Source organism: Parasteatoda tepidariorum, chromosome 5 (genome assembly GCF_982258835.1).
Source record: "Parasteatoda tepidariorum strain Cologne lab strain chromosome 5, Ptep-v5.0, whole genome shotgun sequence".
NCBI lineage: Eukaryota > Metazoa > Arthropoda > Arachnida > Araneae > Theridiidae > Parasteatoda > Parasteatoda tepidariorum.
Genome location: NC_141759.1, coordinates 103,115,527 through 103,138,341, shown reverse-complemented (window position 1 = coordinate 103,138,341; position 22,815 = coordinate 103,115,527). Strand labels below are relative to the sequence as shown.

The 22,815-nt window shown below is 32.7% G+C and overlaps 1 protein-coding gene and 1 long non-coding RNA gene across 3 annotated transcripts in view; both read right to left on the bottom strand.

The window, feature by feature from the left end:
- Nucleotides 1–9,571, bottom strand: part of LOC107440642 (plexin-A2) — a 526,176-nt gene extending 516,605 nt beyond the window's left edge. The window contains exon 1 of the mRNA XM_087164666.1: nt 9,169–9,571. The gene's annotated coding sequence lies outside the window, so the exon portion shown is untranslated. The remainder of the gene's footprint in view (nt 1–9,168) is intronic.
- The window catches only part of LOC139424880 (uncharacterized), an 81,274-nt gene continuing 67,953 nt past the window's right edge, over nt 9,495–22,815 (bottom strand). The window contains exon 4 of one of the 2 annotated variants that reach the window (XR_015433895.1): nt 9,495–9,627. This is a non-coding gene — a long non-coding RNA (uncharacterized LOC139424880). The remainder of the gene's footprint in view (nt 9,628–22,815) is intronic. The other variant, XR_015433896.1, reaches the window with a different exon arrangement.

The window sequence follows — 22,815 nt, the reverse complement described above, 5'->3', positions numbered from 1 at the left end:
CTAATGTTAATTCGAATTCCTATGTGGAAGAGTTTCTTCTCAAAACCTTGTTATGTCGATTTTTTTTAAAATTAGAAATTGAATTTTACGGAAAAATCACTATGTAAAATATGATTACACGAAATTTTTTCTATTTAATGCATAATGATTTTTGTCTTACTTTTAAAAATAAAATCATCATAGTTGTATTTAGACTTACAGTCAACTATCATTACAAACCTATTTATTAGTAACCCCAGTGTCACAATCGCAGCGACACGGTGACATTGTCGCAGAATTAACATAGTTCTTGCAGAAATGTTTTTTTTTCTATAGAAATTTATACTTAGAAATTTGATTCATACATTAAGATAATCAATCTGTTTTTGGTGAGCTCAATTTACGCCGATAGTATCGTACATCGATATAATGTTTTGATTATATTTTTGGCTATTATTGATATTGATTTTTACGTGGTTTTCCCCATGGTTGATTTTCGCTTGGTTTTTTGAAATATCCCGATATATTAAAAAAAAATATGGGAAATTCGAATCGCGCATTTGAGTATTTACTTTTTAAGGTAATGAATTCTATCGATTTTTCGGCTGTTATTGCTATTGATTTTTTCCATAGATTTTAAATCCGATATTTTTTTGTACGATATTATTTTTTACAGCAACTAAATCTCGAAACGAAACACGCAATCAAGTAATCCCTTTTTGAGGAGTCCGATTCGCGTGATTTCGTCGTCTATCTTGTTTTCGGAAATTACTGCAACGGATTTTATGATTTTAAATTTTTTTTATTTTATTGAGATGATTTTTTCCAAAATGCGAAGTAGAAAATAATTAGTGCGTTCCCTCCTCCCCAACAAAATGCGAGACTATCAACCATAATATTAGAATAAAAAAATTATTACATGTTTAATTTAAAAAAATTACGAATAGTTTTTCTTTTTTTGTAAACACAGCGCTTTTGTTATTTTGAATTAGTAACACATATGTTTGTTATTAATAAAAGTATCTTGCAGAACGATGTTAGTGCTAGAGGTGTTTGTTGCAGATAACTCGAAAAAATTCTGCCACTGGGTTAGTAGCTATTTGTATGTTTCATGATTCTACATTTTAGAGTAATAATTTAGAATATATTTCCTACTTTTTAGAACATATTTAGTCCCGAATTTTTTAAGCGTCTCTTCAACTTTGAAATATTGAAAGTATACTATATTTTCCCCCTTCTTTTTACTGTCGGTTTCGTGTCTGGTTTACAGTCTCAAAATCGCATATCAACCCTGATCCGAGGAACCATTAATAAATATTTTTTGGTGAACGAACAGTTAAATCGAGTAGCGCATTGCCAGATTTTTTTAAAAACAGTCAATTATAAAAGAATTCCATTTCTGCCGTTAACGAATTTACTCGTTTTCTAATAATGGCGCAAACAGACGATTTTTAAAAATAATGTATTTTTCTGATTCCGAAGGGAGTGTGTTGTGTAAAACACTCTATTTAGAGACATTTTAGTAAAGAGCACCGAGAGAGAGGGTTCTATGGGGGAGAGAAGGGGGATATTTTGGCGCAGATCCAAATGTGGATTTGCAATTTGATGGAAACATAAAAGGGATGATATCTCCCCCCGACATTAATGGACTCATTCTCCTCTATCTTTTAAATAACAATTTTTATTGCATTATATGCAAATTAAACAATACTTTTTTACACTTTATAAGTAAATTAGTTTAATCTTATTATCTGTAATAAAAGTTAATTAATTCAACTTGAAACAATGTCGTCTGCAAGATTAGCAGATCATAATTTATTTATTTTTTTAAAAATAGAAAACGACTTTTTCGTTTCGTTTGGAAACAAAAGTTATTCTCGGTTGATACATTGATATAATTTATTCAATTAAAGTGCTTTTCTTTTTACAAATACAGTGGTGTTCGAAATTAACTATGATAATTTGCGCAATGGGTCGATTATCTTTAAAACTACTGGACCGATTTTAATGAAATTTGCATACATTGATACAATACAAAACAAATAACCATTCAATAAATGTAATAAACAAGCATGATCGTGCGTTCCATTAGTTGGAGTCGGAAGGTATGAAACAGTGGTTGCAGAATAAACAAAAAAAATGGTATAATAAAATGGAGTATGGTTCCCTCTTGCAGATATACAGGCCTTGCACCTTGATTTCATACTTAAAATAAGGCCGTTTATCATTTCCTTAGGCAATTGTCCTGCGGCAATTTCATACCATCCGACTCCAATGAGTGTTACTCACAATCATGCATGTGTATTACAATTGTTGAATGGTTATTTGTTCTGTATTGTATCAATGTATACATATCAAATTTCATTAAAGTCGGTCCAGTAGTTCTAGAGATAATCGACCCAGTCTGCGAAATCCTTTAATTTCTTATAGCAGTGTATTTCAGAAGTTGTAATGTAACACTATTGAAGTTACATGCACTGCTATGATTTTATTTTTGTTACAATTTTATTCTATTTTAGAACTATAACTGGTACCTATCGGTTACAGAGATAATAGCTTTTCGAGTTGTCATCATAGATCCTTAAAACCGATAAATTAGAATTTTAAATCGCGATATTATGTCACAAATATCTCCCTTAAATAATTTATGCTAATATTTTTTTTCCACTTTACATTATTTTTACGATTGCAAATCTTTCGTTACCCAAATAAAATGTATCAACCCTCACAATAATATCGTATTCAATTATTATCGCTGTATATAATATTCACAATATAATTTTTTTTTTTAACATGTTACTGTGTCGATAATAATCTCTACATAATTATATTCGATAATGATAACTAAACAATTATAAATAAGACTCAAAATATTATCATATTTATGTTTAATGATCACGATATTGTTGTAATTGATCGAAAAATATGTGGTAATCTGTAATGGAACCCGGTAATCTGTGTAAACCAGAACCTGGCATCGTTCCTAAGAGTTGGCGTCATGCTCCCTATAACTGAAAACTGCTCTTTAATTTGAAAATTCTATGCGCCTGTCTATAACATAAGAGCCATGATGGCTTAGGACAGTGTTTTCCAAAGTGTGGTACGCGTACCCCCACAGGTACGGGAACAGTTTAGCGGAGGTACGCGTTCTTATGACGCGTTAAATGTCTTGCAACAAACGAAAATTTCAAAAAAAGTTATTTAAAAACAAAACTAGCCATGACAACTTACGATTACGTATTTTTCTACTTGTTTTTTTTTTTTTTTTTTTTTTTTTTTTTTTTTTGCAGAGTTAACAGTTAATAATTAGTGGTGTCAACAGCCAGTTGTGATTTTTAACTTTGTGCAATTTTTTTATTACAGCATCTGTTATCGCAGCAAAAGCAATATTATCCTTCTCAGTGATGCAAATAAACTTATTAAAAAACAAAACTTTGTACCATAAGGGAAAAATAAACATATTTTTAAAAAAATACATTCTTTTTTTTATTAATGGTACGCAGTGTTACGAAAAATTTAGAAAGGGTACACAAAAGTCATAAGTTTGGGAAACACTGGCTTAGGGGATAGAGCGTTCGCCTACCAATGAGGTGAACTGGGTTCGAATCCCAGTAATGACTGGCCGATACGATTTCCGCCCCCGGCTCGCCCCGACCACAGGGCAGTCGTAAAATATCCTTAGTCATAGAACGATCATGCGTAAGAGTCCCCTTGACGTCAGACTAACAGTGGAAGTTTTTTTTGGTTTTTCTCTCCAGGTAACACAAATTCGGGTTAGTTCCATCGAAAAGTCCTCCACGTAGGAAATTTTCTCTTAATAGTTAATAATAACCTAATTCAGGAGTTCCTTTACCATTTCAGATTGTCTTCTCCTACGATTCTTTGCACAAAGTCTTCTAATTCTTGTCTTGCTGTTACACATAATTACATCAGGCACATTCTCAAACGAATTACTTGAATAACAACTTCCTGCGTGTGCACTACCTGTATACACATTTTCCACGCCATACAACCCTAGCATCAAAATAACTTGGGCTCTCATTGGACCAACATTCACGAATCTTGGCTCAAAAAGGGTTCAAAGGACCGTTATTTTTTCCGATATTAGTCCCATATAGAATTGCACGATTCATCCGATATTTCACTACTACTTTAAAACCAATATCGGTCCTGTATAGAAGTGCCAAATTCACCCGATATTTTATAATCATTATTCAGCTAATATAAGCCCTATATAGGCCGATATTGACGCTGCATAGGACCAATACTTTTTATTTTTTATAATTATTAAACCGTCGTTTAACAGCCGATCCAATTTACGGGTTTACTACTAGCAATGTCCAACTCCGAAGCCTTGTCATTTTGAACCCAATCCAGAAGACAAGGGAACTCCTGGATCAAATATTGGGAGAAATTTGCTTTTTGTAGAGGACTTTTTGAAGGTACTAACCAGCTTTTACGTTCCTTGGATAGAAAGATCACGAGAACCTCCCACTGTTAGCCTGACGGCAAGGGTACTATAGTCCGTGATCCGTCCACCACTGAAGATATTTCACGTCATCACTGTGGTCGGGGTAAGCTGGATGCGGAATTCGTATCGACCAGCCATCACCGGGATTCGAACCCGGTTCGCCTCATGAGAAGGGGAACGCTCTATCCCCTGAGCCATCGCGGCTCATAGGACCGATATTAAAAAATCCTAATATTGATCCCCCTGAGCATGTTCATATAGGACTCATATTGAGCCAATTTTGAGTCTAAATGGGGCCAAGGTATAATTGTTGCTAGGGGACTGTCATTTGTATATTTCCATTCCGTGGTCTTTTGTTTAAAAAATGGTACCACTGCACTTTTACGCCCACGTTTTCAAACCCGTTTCTAACACAAGAGCTGTCACCATAAAATATGCATATCAAAAACAATATTTTGGGAAAAGTTTGAAATGCTTGCATCATTCGAAGAATAAATAAGATTTCAGAATGGATCTGACCTCAAAGATTCTATTTTTAAGCACTCTCCTTTTGAAGTAGATTTCTGCTTCACTCACAATCTCTTCTTGAGGGAGAAAGAATAAATGATATGGCTAGTCGCTTTGATTTGTTACGACAAACATAAGAGTCACCTGAAAAAGCTTCATATTTACGATCTCTCTGGCATCTTTATCGTCTGCGAAATGTAAGCAAGCAATTTCATATTATAATTGACTTTTCATAACTTAACTTTTGAAAAAATGCCCCGCAAAATTTTCTTTTCTGTCCAAGAAAATAAGTAGAGGCGATTTCTTAAACACATAAAATTTATAATCGATGTAAGCAATCATGCGTAGTCAAAGTCATCAAATAGGATCGAATAAGATTGGATTGGGGTGCCTATTTAATTCTTACTATTAGTTCACACTCTTATCAAATCTTCAAACGATAATAATATCTTATATAATAATAATATCTTATAAAATCTTCAAACGATAATATCTTATTCAAATTTTCAAACGATAATAAAATACTTTTTGTTGATAATAAAACACTTGATGTTAATACAGTATTTTCAAATATTAATTCATTCATTCAATAGGGATGAGAGAAAAACGAAATGAAATTTTCTGTTAGGTTGGGCGTTATCATTCTTTTAAATTTTACTATAAGCGATTCAGTTTTTATCCCATATTTTAAAGATAACGTCAATGATCATTTCTAACTTATAGCTCTATTTGAACAAAAAAATAGTTAATTACGCTCATTCAAACATTTAATTATTTTATATTCGCTGTGTCAGATAAATTCAATAAAGAACATTACGTGGTAACCTGTTTGGTCCATGTCACCCAATTTATATTAATTTAGCATATTTAGGGTTAGGCTAGCAAATCATTAAGATTGAGTTTTAGTAATCCGTTTAATTCAATGAAAATCCGATTATTAGATTAAAAATTATCCCGGGTGTGCACTTTTTTATTTAGCGCACTCTACATTTCAAACTATTTGTCTTATGAGACAGTTATTCAAAATGTTTGTTTCGTACGAATTTAGAAGCTCAAGAAAAGTTCGCTTTGTTAAGTGATATTTTGTTAATAAAGTTCTACAACATCCTTGCAGCATCCTTACTGAAAGATCTCGTTAATAGAAATAACGTATCGAAACCCGAAGTTCAGTTTTATACAAAGTCATTTAGAGCTTAGTGTCGAAAGTCTAAACTAAGGCTACCAGAAAACAATAACACAAGATGAAAATTCATATAAGTTGAAATTTTTGCAGGTGTTGCAGATTTTTTTTTAACTACCTAATATTTAATTCATTTTTGAAAACTGATTTTAGATTTTATAGAAGCATCTGGATATGGTTTAAAACCATAATCTTTACATTATTCGTAACTTCCTTTTCTTAAGACGAAGTACATTTTTTAAAAACATTTGTTAAATATGCAACCACACCAAAAGAAAAAAAAAATTCTTTCTAAAAGTAATTTTTCTTGAAAAATAAAAATTTAAAAAATTTGAAGTTTCTGAATTTTAAAAACTGAAATATTTTTCTTTAATGTAAAATAATTTGTATTTCTACTCAATAAAAATAAATCAAGCTATTTGATTCTATTGATTTCATTCATAATAACTATCTAAAAATAAAATTTTTCTTTTTTTTCTTTTTATTAATATAAAAAAATAATTAATATAATTAATAACACCTTATGAATTTCCTGAACGAATATTTAAGTATAATAACTAAAATACCATACATATTTAGTTATTAAAACGGAATAAATCTTCTTTTTTGATTTATGCGTTAAAAGAAATGATCTTAATTTTAATATAAATAAACCAATAGCTTGGAATTTTAATGTTTCTAAAAACATTTATTTAAATATCATTTTTAATCAAACGAATAGAATTAAAAGAATATGTAGTAATGATTATTTATCCAAGAAACAAACAGACAAACTCTTTCAAAATTTGATTAAAAAAAAGAAAGAAAAAAAAAACAATGGCTACCCTACTAATGTAATTAAGTTCTATATAGAATCATTATATTAATTGTATGATATTGTTATTAATAGATTTACTAAAATCTCCTTTGTTAAGTAAATATATATTTTTTCTATGTGCAAACCCATGGCTAAAAATTTAAGCAAACCGAACAAATAAAATCACATATTTTATATGACATACATAAAATGTTTTAAATAAAATTTTGACTTTTTAAAATAATTAAAAATGTATAATTAAATATCAACTTTCTTAAATATAAACTTTAAATTATCCAGCATAATATTATTACCTTTGCGCACATCTATTTTCAGACCAATCCAAGGTAACTGACAAATCAAACGTGCTACATTACTTCAGTAAGAACGCGCCAGAAAAGAACCCTTTATTTACGCTTCTATTTACTTATTTTGTAATGTGGCAAACTTATTACTAAAGTATTTTAAATCGTTCTTGAAGGATTCCGGAATGATCCATTTTGCTTTGGCTATAGTAATATAGTAAAAAAACCTTCCTTTTGGGGGATATAATCGTGTGAGTTGATGACAAGATTATATCTTTTCTTTATTTATTTCCCGCCTTTTTAATATTTTTTAAAATAATTTTTTTAAAAATATTTATTTAAAATACTTTTTTCACTTTAGAAAGAGAGAAAAAATATCAAAATATTTTATTTTAATAATTTTTCTTCTACTTTTCATTAATTAATCTTTATTATAGTAATATTATTTTTCATGTTTTGTCTCTCTCTCTAATATATATATATATATATATATATATATATACAGTCGAACTCGTTTATAACGAGCACAAAGGGACCGTAACATGTACTCGTTAAATCCGAGTGCTCGTAATAAACGGGTCCTTAAGACAGGCGTGCAACCAGAAGAGGGGGGGGGGGGGCTTGGGAGGTCAAATGATTGAGTTTACTTAAAATTTAATTAATACTTACTTACTTTAATTACATTAATTAATTTAATTAAATACTTTTCTTAATTTAATGACAACTAACCCCCTTCCCTCGCATTTCTTTATCATTTTGAAAAAAAGATAAGACAGAAAGACTAGAAAGATGAGAAAGAAGATTGCAAGACAGAAAAATATTGCTCGCTAAAACCGGATCTTGCTCGTTAAAAGCGACTTCTGTTCCATAGACTTAACATTGATCCAACCAAAAATTCTCATTTCCCTCGGTAAATCCGAGTTCTCGTTAAATCCGAGCTCGTTATAAACGAGTTCGACTGTATATATATATATATATATATATATAATTATTATTATTATCACAAATTTCATTAAATTATCTTTTGTAGGTTTTGTGATATCTCGTCTTAAAGTTTTAAGGGGGGGGGGGGTGACATAGAGAAAAGAGACTTCTAAGATCTCTCAAGTAAATCATAAAGAAAAAAAGATGCTAAAGTTCCACATCGCGTTCCATTTGAAATAAAAGCAACAGTTCCTTTACAGTTTGAAGATAACTCTTCTTTCTCTAAATGATTAAAAAGATCTGTTTTTTATGTTCTTTTTTTATATTCGGTTTATGAGTGGTTGACAGTGCCAAATAATTAACAAACCAAAACAATTAAATGTCTTTTTTTTAAAAAAAATCTTAGCACAAGCGTGTTAGGAATTTATCCTATAAAATAGTAATATAAAAAATTCTTAACACTAGCGTGTTAAGAATTTATTCTATAAAATAATATTATAAATCCTATAAATTTAACATATGTTTTTATCAACCAAAAAATCACAGTGCTTTTTTTTATATTTATTTCACATATGTTGATGTAATAAGGTCTACCACTATAATTTTTAATTTTCCGCTTATTTCATTTATGTATTAATATATTAATATTTTTATATTAATATCGTGCTCCTTTGCACGTCTCGTGCAAATAATGTGAAGAAAACAAGATTTAAGTCTAACAGCACATAACTATTGTAAATTCGTTCATATCTATTTCAAGTGTCGCGTAATCTATGTGAACAAATCGAATAACGCGGACGCGAATATATACTTTTTCGGTATCACATTGTATATAAAGTAATCGATTTTTACTGCAACAGTAATAATTCAAGAAATAATCGATATCGTTCCAAGTGCAGCGTTAAGAAATTCCAAAATGTACCAACAGGTGGCAGACGGTACGTATTGTAGAAAATAATATTATTTTTTTGTTCGTACGAAAAAATAAGTAATCAAACTCACTTACCTAATTTGTGAGTTCGAATGTCAGGAAAGATTCAGATTTTCGAGTAAAAAAGAAGTTTAATAGATTTCAAGTCAGTTAATTGTTCTTTAAGATGTAATTGAAATGTAAACACAAAAATCACAATCTCGAAACCTGTTGAATCCTGAATCGACCGCAGCGTTGTTCGCTATAACATTTTCTTAAATGTAACATTTATTAAAATTTTTATTTTAATCCTCTGTTTAATAGTTCATTGCCTTTTTATTGATTCACGATCACAGAACTCTAATTTATAATTCTAAATAAAAACAATTATAAAATCGTTTGAATTCTTGAAACAGCACTCAAACGATTTTCGGTTTTTTATTTTCCCCACTAACCTCGCTCAAGCACTGCCAATTCTGCACTGGCACCAACTGCAGTGGGTTATATCATCTTCTTTTCCAAAATATCTCCGAGTTCCGGCGCGTACAGAGCCATCTAGTGAGTGAAATGAAAGAAGATAAAAATTATTTAAGAATTACTTCGGGAATAAATAGCGAAGTTGTAAAAGAAGTATAAAAACACAACTGTCACTTATAATTAAATAATGGAAAAGGGCCAGAAATCCACCCGAAGGCTTTAAAAATATTAACGCGTAATAATTCATTTCAAAGTGACCGAAGCCATTGCAAATTTAAGTTAACATCTACAAAAAATTAAATACATAAAATACAAAAAAAAAAAGAAGAAAAAAAAGCGTAAAATAAAAATCTATAAACATCATCTTTCAATAGTCAAAATTTTAAACTTATACAAAAGGAAAAGAAAATGATACTTAAAATATTGAAATTTAGAAACAAAAGAAAGGAATAAATCAACTATAAAATGAAAATAAAGGTACTCAATCGAATAGTTAAATTTGCAGTTTTGAAATATCTTATTTTAATCATAACAAAGATAGTCTAGTCAAATACAACAATATTTTCGTTTTTAAACTAAATAACAGTATAATTATCCTCGACTTTTAAACACAATTAACACCTAAATTTCAATGTATTTAAAACATGTATATACATTTAAATGAATTTTGAAACATTTAGTTAAAAAACTGGGAAAGATTTAATTAAAATTCTGAAAGCTATTTTAAAAAGTAATGCCTGTAATAAAGTGAAAATAATATTGTCTGCTTTAAGCAAACAGGGTGGGAATTAATAAGCAATTAAATAATTCATTTCGTAACTAAAAAAATAATCATAAGTAAACGCTCACTTATAACGAATAGATTGTATAAAAATTTGCCTATTTTAATTATTTTACAAAATTGTTTAGTTACAAAATTTATAACTATTATAAATATAATTTAAATAATTCACATTTATCAACATAATCCACTGTTATTAATAGAGGAATTCTTCACATAAATCACTATTTTTACGTATATTTAACATAAACTTTAGAGTATAATATAATATTTAACTATGAAGTCTTAGTTCTTAGCAATAATTTGAACGTTTGTTTTCATTTTGGTTTACATCTCGAATTAGAGAGTTGTTTTTTTCTAGAATGATTGTTTTTCAAAAAGGTTGTTTTTGTCCCCACTATCGCCAACACACGAGGATGGAGTGGAAAAACTTCAACAATAGAGACATTTAGCATATACATAGTTATTTATTACAATTCATCATCACATATTCATTTTTTACGAATCAGGAAGGTTTATCTGAAAGCAAAAGAAAATTAACTTCAATCTAAGTCGTATTAGAGAATAAATATTGACACGTATTAATTAAGTACTAGTTTTCAAAATGTGGGCACTTTTTTACGTTGAAATTAGAGCTACACACTGGGCTATTGGCGACTGTCTGGGAAACATCCCTTAGGATGATCCGAAGACATGCCATAGCAATTTTGATCCTCTGCAAAAGAGGATGGCTCCTCTGCTTTGGTAGCCTGATGACCTGCGCGCGTAGTCGAGCTCTTTACGGTAGGATGATTCAATGAGGACCGACGCCGCGCACCCTTGGTCCCTACGCAGGCTGATTAAAGTGGTCATCTGCCAGCTTACTGACAGCAGTCAGTGATGCTTGACTTTGGTGTTCTATTGGGAAACGTGTCTTAACGATCAGTCCACTGCGGAACTACTTCAGATTGAAAACATTACTGGTAAAGGTATACCATTCAACAAAAACTATCCAATTAAAAAAAATAATAAATAAATAAATAACGTCGAACTTTTATAGAGAAGACAAATTTCGACCTTTAGAAGTTCAGTGGGGTCACTACCCTGTTTCTACTTGACAAAGACATGAGTTTGTATATGCCTTATACTGATTGATTGAAACTATACAAGGTAAATTTTAATATCATTTATTTAATACCATTCATCTTTTGTAAAAATTCTGAAAAGAAAAAAAAGTTTAGAAATAAAATTGTATCTTAATCATCTTCTTCTACAAATTTCCATTGAATTATGTAATGGAAGCGCACATCAGTATCTCACTGAGAAAATTTGACCTTGAATTAGGAATATCTATGTATGATACTATCTATGAATGTATCTATGATGTATCTATGAATGATCGAAATCGGTGGTTGTTGATTTCTATTGGTGAATGTTGACAACGACATAGTCCTTTTGGTAAATATCCAAAATATATTTACCAGGTCTAGTTAAGTGCAACTGCTCGGTATGAAATTTGCCCGGTATGCCCTACATTAATCTGTTGAGCCACATAGTCCTCCAAGTTCCCATAACAAATCGTACCTCTGGGGGTTCTGATCTAGGAGTTTCCTTGTCTTCCGGATTGGTTAGAAATTACAAAGCTACGGAGTAATCGTAAACCCATTAGTAGTCGTAAACCCAAAAATTGGACCGGCTGTTCAACGACGGTTATAAAATCAAATCAAGGTAGTGTGTGATGGAGTACTAATTTTAATTAAATAACAAATTGAGCGATGCTTTAAAGAGAGTAGTTAAATCTTAACACCAAAAATATGAGATGTTCATTCTTGACTTATTTCGCCGTCAAAAACGTCAACGTCGTACTTTGGACATCGTTAATGGATTGTTTAATAAATGAGCTCGAAATAGTGTGGATTTCTTGTCATTTTGCATACTACTCCTCTACAGAAATAAAAATTTGACCGTGCTTGTCTGCTATTAGTTAAGTAATAGGGATTTTAATTTTCAAATATCTGTAAATGGTATTAAATAATTTTAATTCTTTCCGTTCTGTTAAACTTATTCAGTGGTCGGAAAAACTACATTTTCTTTGTAGTTAACTATAACTACTTTTTTTAAATATAGCGACTACAAACTAATAGTTACTACTTTACTACCTTTAAAAGGCATACATACTTTATTGGAGAGCATAATTCACGCTAATGTTCAAAATGGTTTGGAATAAAAAAATTGGCTCAGAAGTTATTAAGAAATGTTAATTTTTCTTTACATGAGATTGTTTGTTATTCTAAACCACATACAAATTTGTTCTTTAAACTCTATGCTCTTCGCGACGGTGAATTTTTAATTTCAGAAATTATCAAATATTTGTGATTAAAGTGATCAATGCTTTTTTTTGTATCCTCCAAGAGATACAAGTACAGTGCGTATAATAAAATAACTGAACACCCTGAATAACTTTCTATCTAATGATCGGATCTTCACGTTATAGGACTCAAAATGAATGGTTCGATTTCCAATGATAATGAACAAAATAACTTAAGAACATGAAAGAAATAACTGCTGACAACCATAATGAAAAAGAAAAAAAAAACTTGCTGCTCTGGAGCATCAGACGAAACATTTTTTTTGCGCTTATTAAAACTTTCGAAGTAGTTGCCAGAAATCGCTACAAACTATTGTTTTTTTTTTAATCGCACTACACGCTACACTACTTCTTTTAAGAAGTAGAGCACTACACTACAAAATACGGAAAAAGTAGAGACTACAGCAGTTTCGCTACTTTCGACCACTGAACTTAATTCGTTAGAAAAATTATTTATTTTAATGACCAACAATTATTCAATGCAAATATTTCACTCTGCAGATTCGGTGTTGGACACAGTTTTCGGCTTTTGACCTTTATTGTATCTTTTAGCGAAAAATTAATAATTTAAATAGTTTAGTGTTGTAATGGCGTGGTGAAAAGTAATTTTTTTAAAAGAATGCCGCACAAAATGTCGCAAAATTCAATTTCTCGAAAAACGATTTCGTTCAAATTTTGTGTTTCGCCATGTAAAACTCAATTCTTTAAAATGGTGTAAAATTTGTACATTTTACAATTTAAAGTTTATCCATTGTTAAAAAATATAATAAGAAAATAATATAGTAAAAAAATAATATGATAAAAATCTAATATAACAATATAAAAAAATAATAATAAACCTCCCACGCTTAGCCGGATGGCAAGGGGACTCTAACCCATGATCCATCTACCAGTGAGGATATTTTACGTGAGCACTGTGGTCGGTTTGAGCATGAGCCGGGTGTGGAATTCGTATTAAACAGCCATCGCTTGGATTCGAACTCTGTTTATCTCATTGGAAGACGAACGTTCTTTCTTCTGAGCACCTTCGAAAGATATTATATATATATATATATATATATATATATATATATATATATATATATATATATATATATATATATATATATACAGAGAGAGAGACCCACATTTTTCGGTTTACGACTACTAATGTTTAAGTTAGTAACATTGTAATTTTGAACCCAATCCAGAAGACAAGGGAACTCCTGGATCAAGTATTGGGAGAAATTTTTGCCTTCACGGAGAAGTTTTTGCTGAAACTAACCCGCATTTGCGTTACATGAAGAGGAAAATCACGAAAACATCCAACGGTATACCTGATGGCACGGGAACTCTAACCCATGATCAGTCGACCACTGAGGACATTTTACGTCCTTCGAAAACACAAACAAAGATCAAGGGCTATTCATTGTGGTGAGTCCTTGCATCAGACGCATAGAAACCGATCACGGCATTAGACTTCATCTGCAAGTTCCGCACATGTCCACAACGAGTTGCAGCATGCATGCACCGCATCAATTGAATGCTTGGCGAAAAGTGAATCCCGTATGCATCCTGCAGAAATTGGAACGAGTTAGCGCCGGTGAATTGCAAAGGAGTTCTCCTTTTGCAAGTCGCGCGTGTGGCCATGGATACCGTACAGCGACTTGATTGGGAAACTTTTTACCATTGTCCTTTCTCACCTGATCTTGTGCCATCAGATTACCGGCAACTTACTATGCGTTCAAAACCTCCGACCCAGATAGCAAAATAAAGTTTATTTTCCCTCAGCAAAAACCTTTCAATATAAACCTGAAAAGGTTTGTCATACGGTTTACGTGTAAACCTTCTAACCTTAAAACGAGATCTGTGACAATCTGCACATCACCCTTATCCAAAACCTTGGGAAGCAACCTTCTATATAAAAACCTTCAATCGAGGTTGTCTAGGGGTTTACGTGTAAACCTTCTAACCTTAAAACGAGATCTGTGACAATCTGCACATCACCCTTATCCAAAACCTTGGGAAGCAACCTTCTATATAAAAACCTTCAATCGAGGTTGTCTAGGGGTTTACGTGTAAACCTTCTAACCTTAAAACGAGATCTGTGACAATCTGCACATCACCCTTATCCAAAACCTTGGGAAGCAACCTTCTATATAAAAACCTTCAATCGAGGTTGTCTAGGGGTTTACGTGTAAACCTTCTAACCTTAAAACGAGATCTGTGACAATCTGCACATCACCCTTATCCAAAACCTTGGGAAGCAACCTTCTATATAAAAACCTTCAATCGAGGTTGTCTAGGGGTTTACGTGTAAACCTTCTAACCTTAAAACGAGATCTGTGACAATCTGCACATCACCCTTATCCAAAACCTTGGGAAGCAACCTTCTATATAAAAACCTTCAATCGAGGTTGTCTAGGGGTTTACGTGTAAACCTTCTAACCTTAAAACGAGATCTGTGACAATCTGCACATCACCCTTATCCAAAACCTTGGGAAGCAACCTTCTATATAAAAACCTTCAATCGAGGTTGTCTAGGGGTTTACGTGTAAACCTTCTAACCTTAAAACGAGATCTGTGACAATCTGCACATCACCCTTATCCAAAACCTTGGGAAGCAACCTTCTATATAAAAACCTTCAATCGAGGTTGTCTAGGGGTTTACGTGTAAACCTTCTAACCTTAAAACGAGATCTGTGACAATCTGCACATCACCCTTATCCAAAACCTTGGGAAGCAACCTTCTATATAAAAACCTTCAATCGAGGTTGTCTAGGGGTTTACGTGTAAACCTTCTAACCTTAAAACGAGATCTGTGACAATCTGCACATCACCCTTATCCAAAACCTTGGGAAGCAACCTTCTATATAAAAACCTTCAATCGAGGTTGTCTAGGGGTTTACGTGTAAACCTTCTAACCTTAAAACGAGATCTGTGACAATCTGCACATCACCCTTATCCAAAACCTTGGGAAGCAACCTTCTATATAAAAACCTTCAATCGAGGTTGTCTAGGGGTTTACGTGTAAACCTTCTAACCTTAAAACGAGATCTGTGACAATCTGCACATCACCCTTATCCAAAACCTTGGGAAGCAACCTTCTATATAAAAACCTTCAATCGAGGTTGTCTAGGGGTTTACGTGTAAACCTTCTAACCTTAAAACGAGATCTGTGACAATCTGCACATCACCCTTATCCAAAACCTTGGGAAGCAACCTTCTATATAAAAACCTTCAATCGAGGTTGTCTAGGGGTTTACGTGTAAACCTTCTAACCTTAAAACGAGATCTGTGACAATCTGCACATCACCCTTATCCAAAACCTTGGGAAGCAACCTTCTATATAAAAACCTTCAATCGAGGTTGTCTAGGGGTTTACGTGTAAACCTTCTAACCTTAAAACGAGATCTGTGACAATCTGCACATCACCCTTATCCAAAACCTTGGGAAGCAACCTTCTATATAAAAACCTTCAATCGAGGTTGTCTAGGGGTTTACGTGTAAACCTTCTAACCTTAAAACGAGATCTGTGACAATCTGCACATCACCCTTATCCAAAACCTTGGGAAGCAACCTTCTATATAAAAACCTTCAATCGAGGTTGTCTAGGGGTTTACGTGTAAACCTTCTAACCTTAAAACGAGATCTGTGACAATCTGCACATCACCCTTATCCAAAACCTTGGGAAGCAACCTTCTATATAAAAACCTTAAATCGAAGTTATCTTAGGGTTTTCAAGCGTGAAAAAATCCTTTCATAAAGCTAGTCTGAAGGTGAAAATAACCTTATATCTAGGTAATTATAAGGTTTCTTTTCGCAAAGTCTTGTATGCACAGCTAAAATCCACCTTGTCATGAAATTTTAATGAACCATGCAATTTGATCCTATCTCTAGTGTGACGTCGGCACAAACGTCATTATGGACCTAAGGGACCATTTTACCTAAATGACAATACTTTTTAAAAAAAGCTTTAAAAAATAATTTTTAATCCTTTTAGGATGAAAGGTTTGAAACTGCAATATTTTTGTTTCATTGAAAAAAGGTTTTTAGTACAAACATTTTCGTGATAATAAAAATAAAATTTCCACACAAGGTTGTCGTAAGGTTATATGCTCTCTGGGTTGTTACATCACAAGGGGGTGTTTCTTAGAGGTCTAATAATAATCTACACTTTTTGTAAGTATTTTCTTATTAACGGCAAGAACTTTATTAGCTACCTTGCATATCTTTCAAAAAAAACTTCTTTCAAAACTAATTTACTTAAAACCCAATGCCACTCGATTTATTTTTTTAATTAAAGTGACTACAAAATAAATCTGTTTTTACCGAATATTTCCATTACACGAAGTGAACTTTAATTTATACCTGTTTGTTCCAAAGCGTTTAAAAAAAATACCTGTTTTTACGCAAACTACATAGCAATTACAAGAAAACAAATGCCGGAAGATCTGATGCTTTATTAAAAAAAAGGTTTCAAGCTACCAAACACTTGAAATTAAATATTTCTGAAAAGCTATCGTTCTGGTTCCAGAATTAAAAAAAAAAAGATAAATATAAGGTAAAACAAAATATGAAACCAGCGCTAAAATAACTTTTCCAAAATTAAATATTGATTCTAATTTATTACCCAGATGCCTTAGCTCAACGATTACAAGGCGACATGTTTTAATAAAATTTCAATATCCGCTGAAATTGCGATGCCAACGAAATCATGCTTTAGGTAGAAAAAAAAAATAAAGTAAATAAAATTTTCCACACCGCAAACTCGCTATCGCTCCTGTAACCGTAGCTATCGTTCAAAACATTTGACTTTTCATGCCATCGTAATTAATAAAATTTCTCCACGGAGTTGATACTGTGAAAACACAGTTACCAACCGAGTTTTAATCGAGAAAAATTGCTTTAATTTCTAATTTCCGGTTGCACTCTAAAGTCAACTCAACTCAACTCTTCCACAGGACGTGAATTTTAATATGGAACGAAAAGTATTATCACTTTTAGAGAGTAAGGGATTTAAAAGTAGTTTCTGGTTAATTTGTCGAAACATATTTGGCAATTAGTTTTGCTCGAATTTCTTTGGAGGGGGGGGGGAGTGAGAAGAGGGTGGGTGAGATTTAATAAAACCAATTTGGATTTTTGTAGGTGGAAAAAAGAAAAGTCAAAACTTTTTAAGGGTATAAAAGATTAAAGAAAAAACTTTTTTTTTCTTTCCGAAATAAAATTGAAATCTAATGATGAAAGGTTGCGTTGAAGGTATATTCACGTCAAATTGTTCGAATACTGCTCATTTCGAAAATAAAGTCTGGATATTACGTTCCATTTATTACAGTCCTTGGTCGAATTATTAGAAGAACTAAAAAGTATGTTATCTCACCAATGTCCAGTAAAGAGTTCAGAAACATCAAGTAAAAAACAAAGCTGACATGAAATTCATTTTAAGTTTGTAAAATCGCACTACTCTAAGAAATTAAGAGAATTTGAAGACTGGGTCGATTATCTTTAGAACTACTGGACCATTATTAAGATGTCTTAGGCCATTTTCAATCGCTTATTGCGATTGAAAATGGCCTAAGACATGTTAAGAATATTGCTGAGCCTGACTTTAAGCATATATGGATACTGACGGATAGCAAATCTTCAATCCAACACCTTAGCAACTGGAGGAATGTTGGAGACAGGGCTGCGGCTTCAATTTTGGGGATGCTCTTCAGGCTCTCTGCGGACTTTGGCGTACACTTCCAATGGATTCCATCACACGTTGGAATCAAAGGTAACGAGATGGCGGACTCACTGGCTAAAGATGCTTCCTTGGAACCTCTACAGCCAGATCTACCTTCCACTTTCAACGAGGTCTTTTCAGAGTGCAAAAAAATGTTTATGGACCTCTGGAGGGTTCCTCCTCCGCATAGTTGGTATTTCAGAAAACGACCTGGAAGTGCCTTGCTTTTTGAGGGACCTAGAAGCCAGCAGACTTGTTTATCTCGCTTTGCAAGTGGTCACTTGAGGTGTCTCTCGTATGTTCAGGGGCAAAAGACTTTTGGACTAAATGTAGGACTGCTCAGGCTTTGCCCGAGCATATTCTAAACTGTATCGATTCTAAGATCGACGAGGTTTTTTCAAAACCTCATCTGTTTTTAGACTTCCTGGACATTTTTGGACTTATGGAATTGGTCTAATTGGGATGGACCTCTTGGGGATTAGAAACAACAAAAACACTACTGGACCGATTTTAATGAAATTTGATATGTGCATACATTGATACAATACAAAACAAATAACCATTCAATAAATGTAATACACACGCATGATGGTGCGTGACTCTCGTTGGAGTCGGAAAGTATGAAACAGCAGTCGCAGAATAAACAAAAAAAAATGGGTTGATAGGGGGTATGGTCCCCTCTTACAGATATGCAGGCCTTGAAGCGTGATTTCATACTTGAAATAAGGCAGTTGATCATTTCATGTGTGCAATTGGCCTGAATTGTCCTGTGGCAATTTCATACCTTCCGACTCCAACGAGGGTTACACACACGATCATGCATGTGTATATTACAATTGCGTCAATGCACACATCAGATGTCATCGAAATTGGACCTGTAGTTCTAGAGATAATCGACCCAAGTCTGCAAATTCCCTTCATTTCTTTCTTACACCACTATATTTGCCTCCCCCGGGTTAAGCAATAATCCTATTTTAAGTAAGCAAGCTATTCATGAGTATATAATTTATGGTTGTAGAAAGTGCAAAATAGATATAAATTTTTTTCTGAAAAGAGAAATTAAACAGCAAATTTGAGAAATTTTAAGAGAAAATATATAAAATTATAATCTATACAGGGGCGTACGCAAGGGAGGGGTTTAGGGGTTTAAACACCCCCCTTGAGCTCAGACAAAATGGCAAAAATAAAAATTTTAGTAGAAATTATGCGGGCTACTATTTTTTAAGACTAAATATTTTTATTTGCCTTATGCCTACTTTTTTTTTCTCACGGTATTTCTCACTGAAAAAACATTTACTATAATAGAGTTGTACTTTTGAAACCAAATTCGCTTGATACTGTTACGGACTGGCTCCTTTCTGTTCTGCCAGTCGCGATAGTTTTCGAGATTGGCAGTCAGTCTTTCGCGAGGTCTTTACAGGTATTGTCTTTACGCGATGATTCTGGAATTCTAGACGTTCTGTCGTCTTAGAGACAATTCGAAAATTTTGGAGTTGCGGTGAAAAATTATATAAAAGGGGAATCGGAGTACAGTGGAGTTAGTTAGTCAGACTAAGAGTTATCACTGCCGCTTGTCTTTCGGAGCTCGTAGCTAAATCTGCTTCGTTTTGTCTTAACAAAAAGTTAATTCAATCGCCGAACCTATCGTCGCCACTATTTCGACTAGTGAAGAAATCAGTAACAATACCATTGGAGATACTGTGCTCGTTGAAGTTATTCATTCCAGCTCGAAACTTTGAGATCGTAGCATAGCGGATATTTCTGTACCAATAAATATATGTATATATTTGCTGTTCTTGGATCTTTAGGATGCCAAAACGCAAGAATTTAACAATTTTTAATCATTTTGAGAAAAAATCACGATCTGAAATTAGTGAGGTGACAGCATCTGGTACCAATATAAGTTTTTCTATTGAACAGAAATGTTATACCTTAGAAATGTTATTGAAGAAAACGTTTCTAGCATAACAAAATCTGATGAATGTGAAGTGGCCCTCAAAGTGTTACTTCCCACCCATAGGACATTGGACTTTTTTCAGAAGATATTACATGCGAGAAGATATTACACTATGTTCTTAAACTTAAAAAATCAAATCAAAATTTAACTAAACAATGCTGTCTAAATAAAAAATCAAAATCGTTAGCTGTCTAAATTAGGGAAATAATAGTGCTTTATTACATACTCGAATTTCTTTTAGTAATTTCAGAAAATTATGAACACCCCCCTTGAAAAAATTCTGCGTACGCCACTGAATCTATATAATATATGAAAATTGGACTGATCACATCGGCGAAATAATCAGGTCGGTGAAATGATATTGTTGCCAAAATGACCGTGGTCAGCAATGCGATGGTGAACTATCTGCAATGTGATCGTGTTAGTGATCTGATAGTGTCGGCAAAATGATAAAAATGTCTTTTTGGTAAAATAAGCTGTCGGCGTATTGATCAAGTCTGTGAAATGAGCAGTCACAGAAATGATCGTGCCAGCGATGTGAGGTTAAGAGATCGTGCAGACAAAGAGTTGATATGATTTGTAGAGAGCCGCGATAGCTCAGGGGATAGAGCATTCGCATTCCAATGAGGTGAACTTTGGTTCGAATCTCAGCGATGGCTGGTCGATGCCAATTTCGCACTTGGCTCGTAACCGACCACAGTGTTGACGTAAATTATGGGATCATGGGTTAGAGTTCCCTTGCCGTCAGACTAACCGTGGGAGGTTCTCGTGGCCTTCCTCTCCATGCAACGCAAATGTGGTTTAGTTCCATCAAAATGTCCTCCACGAAAGCAAATTTCTCCCAATACTTGATCCAAGAGTTCCCCTGTCTTCTGGATTGGGTTCAAAATGACAAGGCTACTGAGTTGAGCATTTAGTCGTAAACCCAAAAATTGGATCGGCTGTTCAACGACGGTTATAAAATTAAATTAAAAAAATGATTAGTAGGAGGACGAATACGGCTCCTAAATATTGATTTAGCTTGACATTACTTTAGTTTTCGTAAACAAGATATTTCGTCCTATGTTAAAAACATACTAGTTCCTAATTTTGAGAACACATTTTAAATTCTTTTCCTTTTTTTTTTACAAAAAAAATTATAAATTAGTGTCGTTTCTATGATTCTTACTTCTATTTTTTTCTGCATACCCGCGTTTTTCTTTTCCATTAGATAAGTGAATGCAAAATTCTTATAACTTTGGAATCATTTTATTAATTTTAAGCAACGCAAATTTCGATCATTTTCTAAAAGTGCAAATACTGGGTATTTCTTATAATTTCGTGTAAATATTATTATAACACATATTTAAAAGAAATTACTAGTTCCTAATTTTGAGCACACATTTTAAATTCTCTCCAGTTTTTTTTTTTAATAAATAAATAAATAATTATGGTTGTTTCTATAATTCTTACTTCAATTTGTTTTCTGCATACCCGCTTGTTTCCCTTATTAGGAAAATTAATGCAAAATTCTTATAATTTTGGATTAGTTTAATTAAATTTAAACAACGGTAATTTCGATCATTATACTTTCTGTTTCTATAATTTTGTGTAAATATTTTCAAACCACATATTTTTAAAAAAAAAAATTCGTTTGTGGTGTTCCATATGTAAGAAAAGTTATCAAAAATGAAAAAAGAATTCTGTTTTTTTGTGCGCGTTTAAATACATGAGTACTTACCATTTGGTTCGGAAACAATCGCTTTTCCGAACGAGATGAGTGATTGCCTCTTTCCAAGATTAAGGAAAAAGTAGAGCCAAAACTGTAATTTCCGTTTTTCCCTTCATGATGATGACGTCATTTTTTTCGCCAAAGAGATGGATGGCTGAATTTGCATCGGTTGAAGGTTTTTGCCATACTTCCATATGATGGACCAGAAAAGGTATTTTAGAAAAGCCATCAAGGAGAAGGTAATAGCTAAGTTGAAGACTCAATTATTTCTTATTCTTTTGCGTTTTCTTTTTTTTTCTCCTCCACTCCCAACGCAGAACTTTATTTTTCCCTAATCCTTTTTTTCTTCTTGATATAGGAGATAAGTTTTTAGACCAATTCGACGTTTCGTTTTTTTTCTTTTCTGCTTTATTTATTTATTCATTTTTTTTTCCTGCCAAATTGCGATTGCTTTCATGCACGCAAAAGGTTTCGGTGTTCATGAACGTGTAAGATATAAATAAATAATTTACTTACATTTAATTAGTTAATTAGCTTCCCAGAAAGCATGTAACCTTACAGCAACCATGAGTCCATACTGAGATATTCCATTCTAAAAATAATCCATTTTAAGAGAATTCGATCTAATTCCTTTCCACAACCTAATTTCGTCCAAAAGTGAGTCTCAAACTAAGGTGAGTCCATTCTAAGATGAATCCATTGTAATTAGATCTCATCTTAAGAGTAATTTAATATCTAATTCCATTCCTTAACATGATTCCGCCCA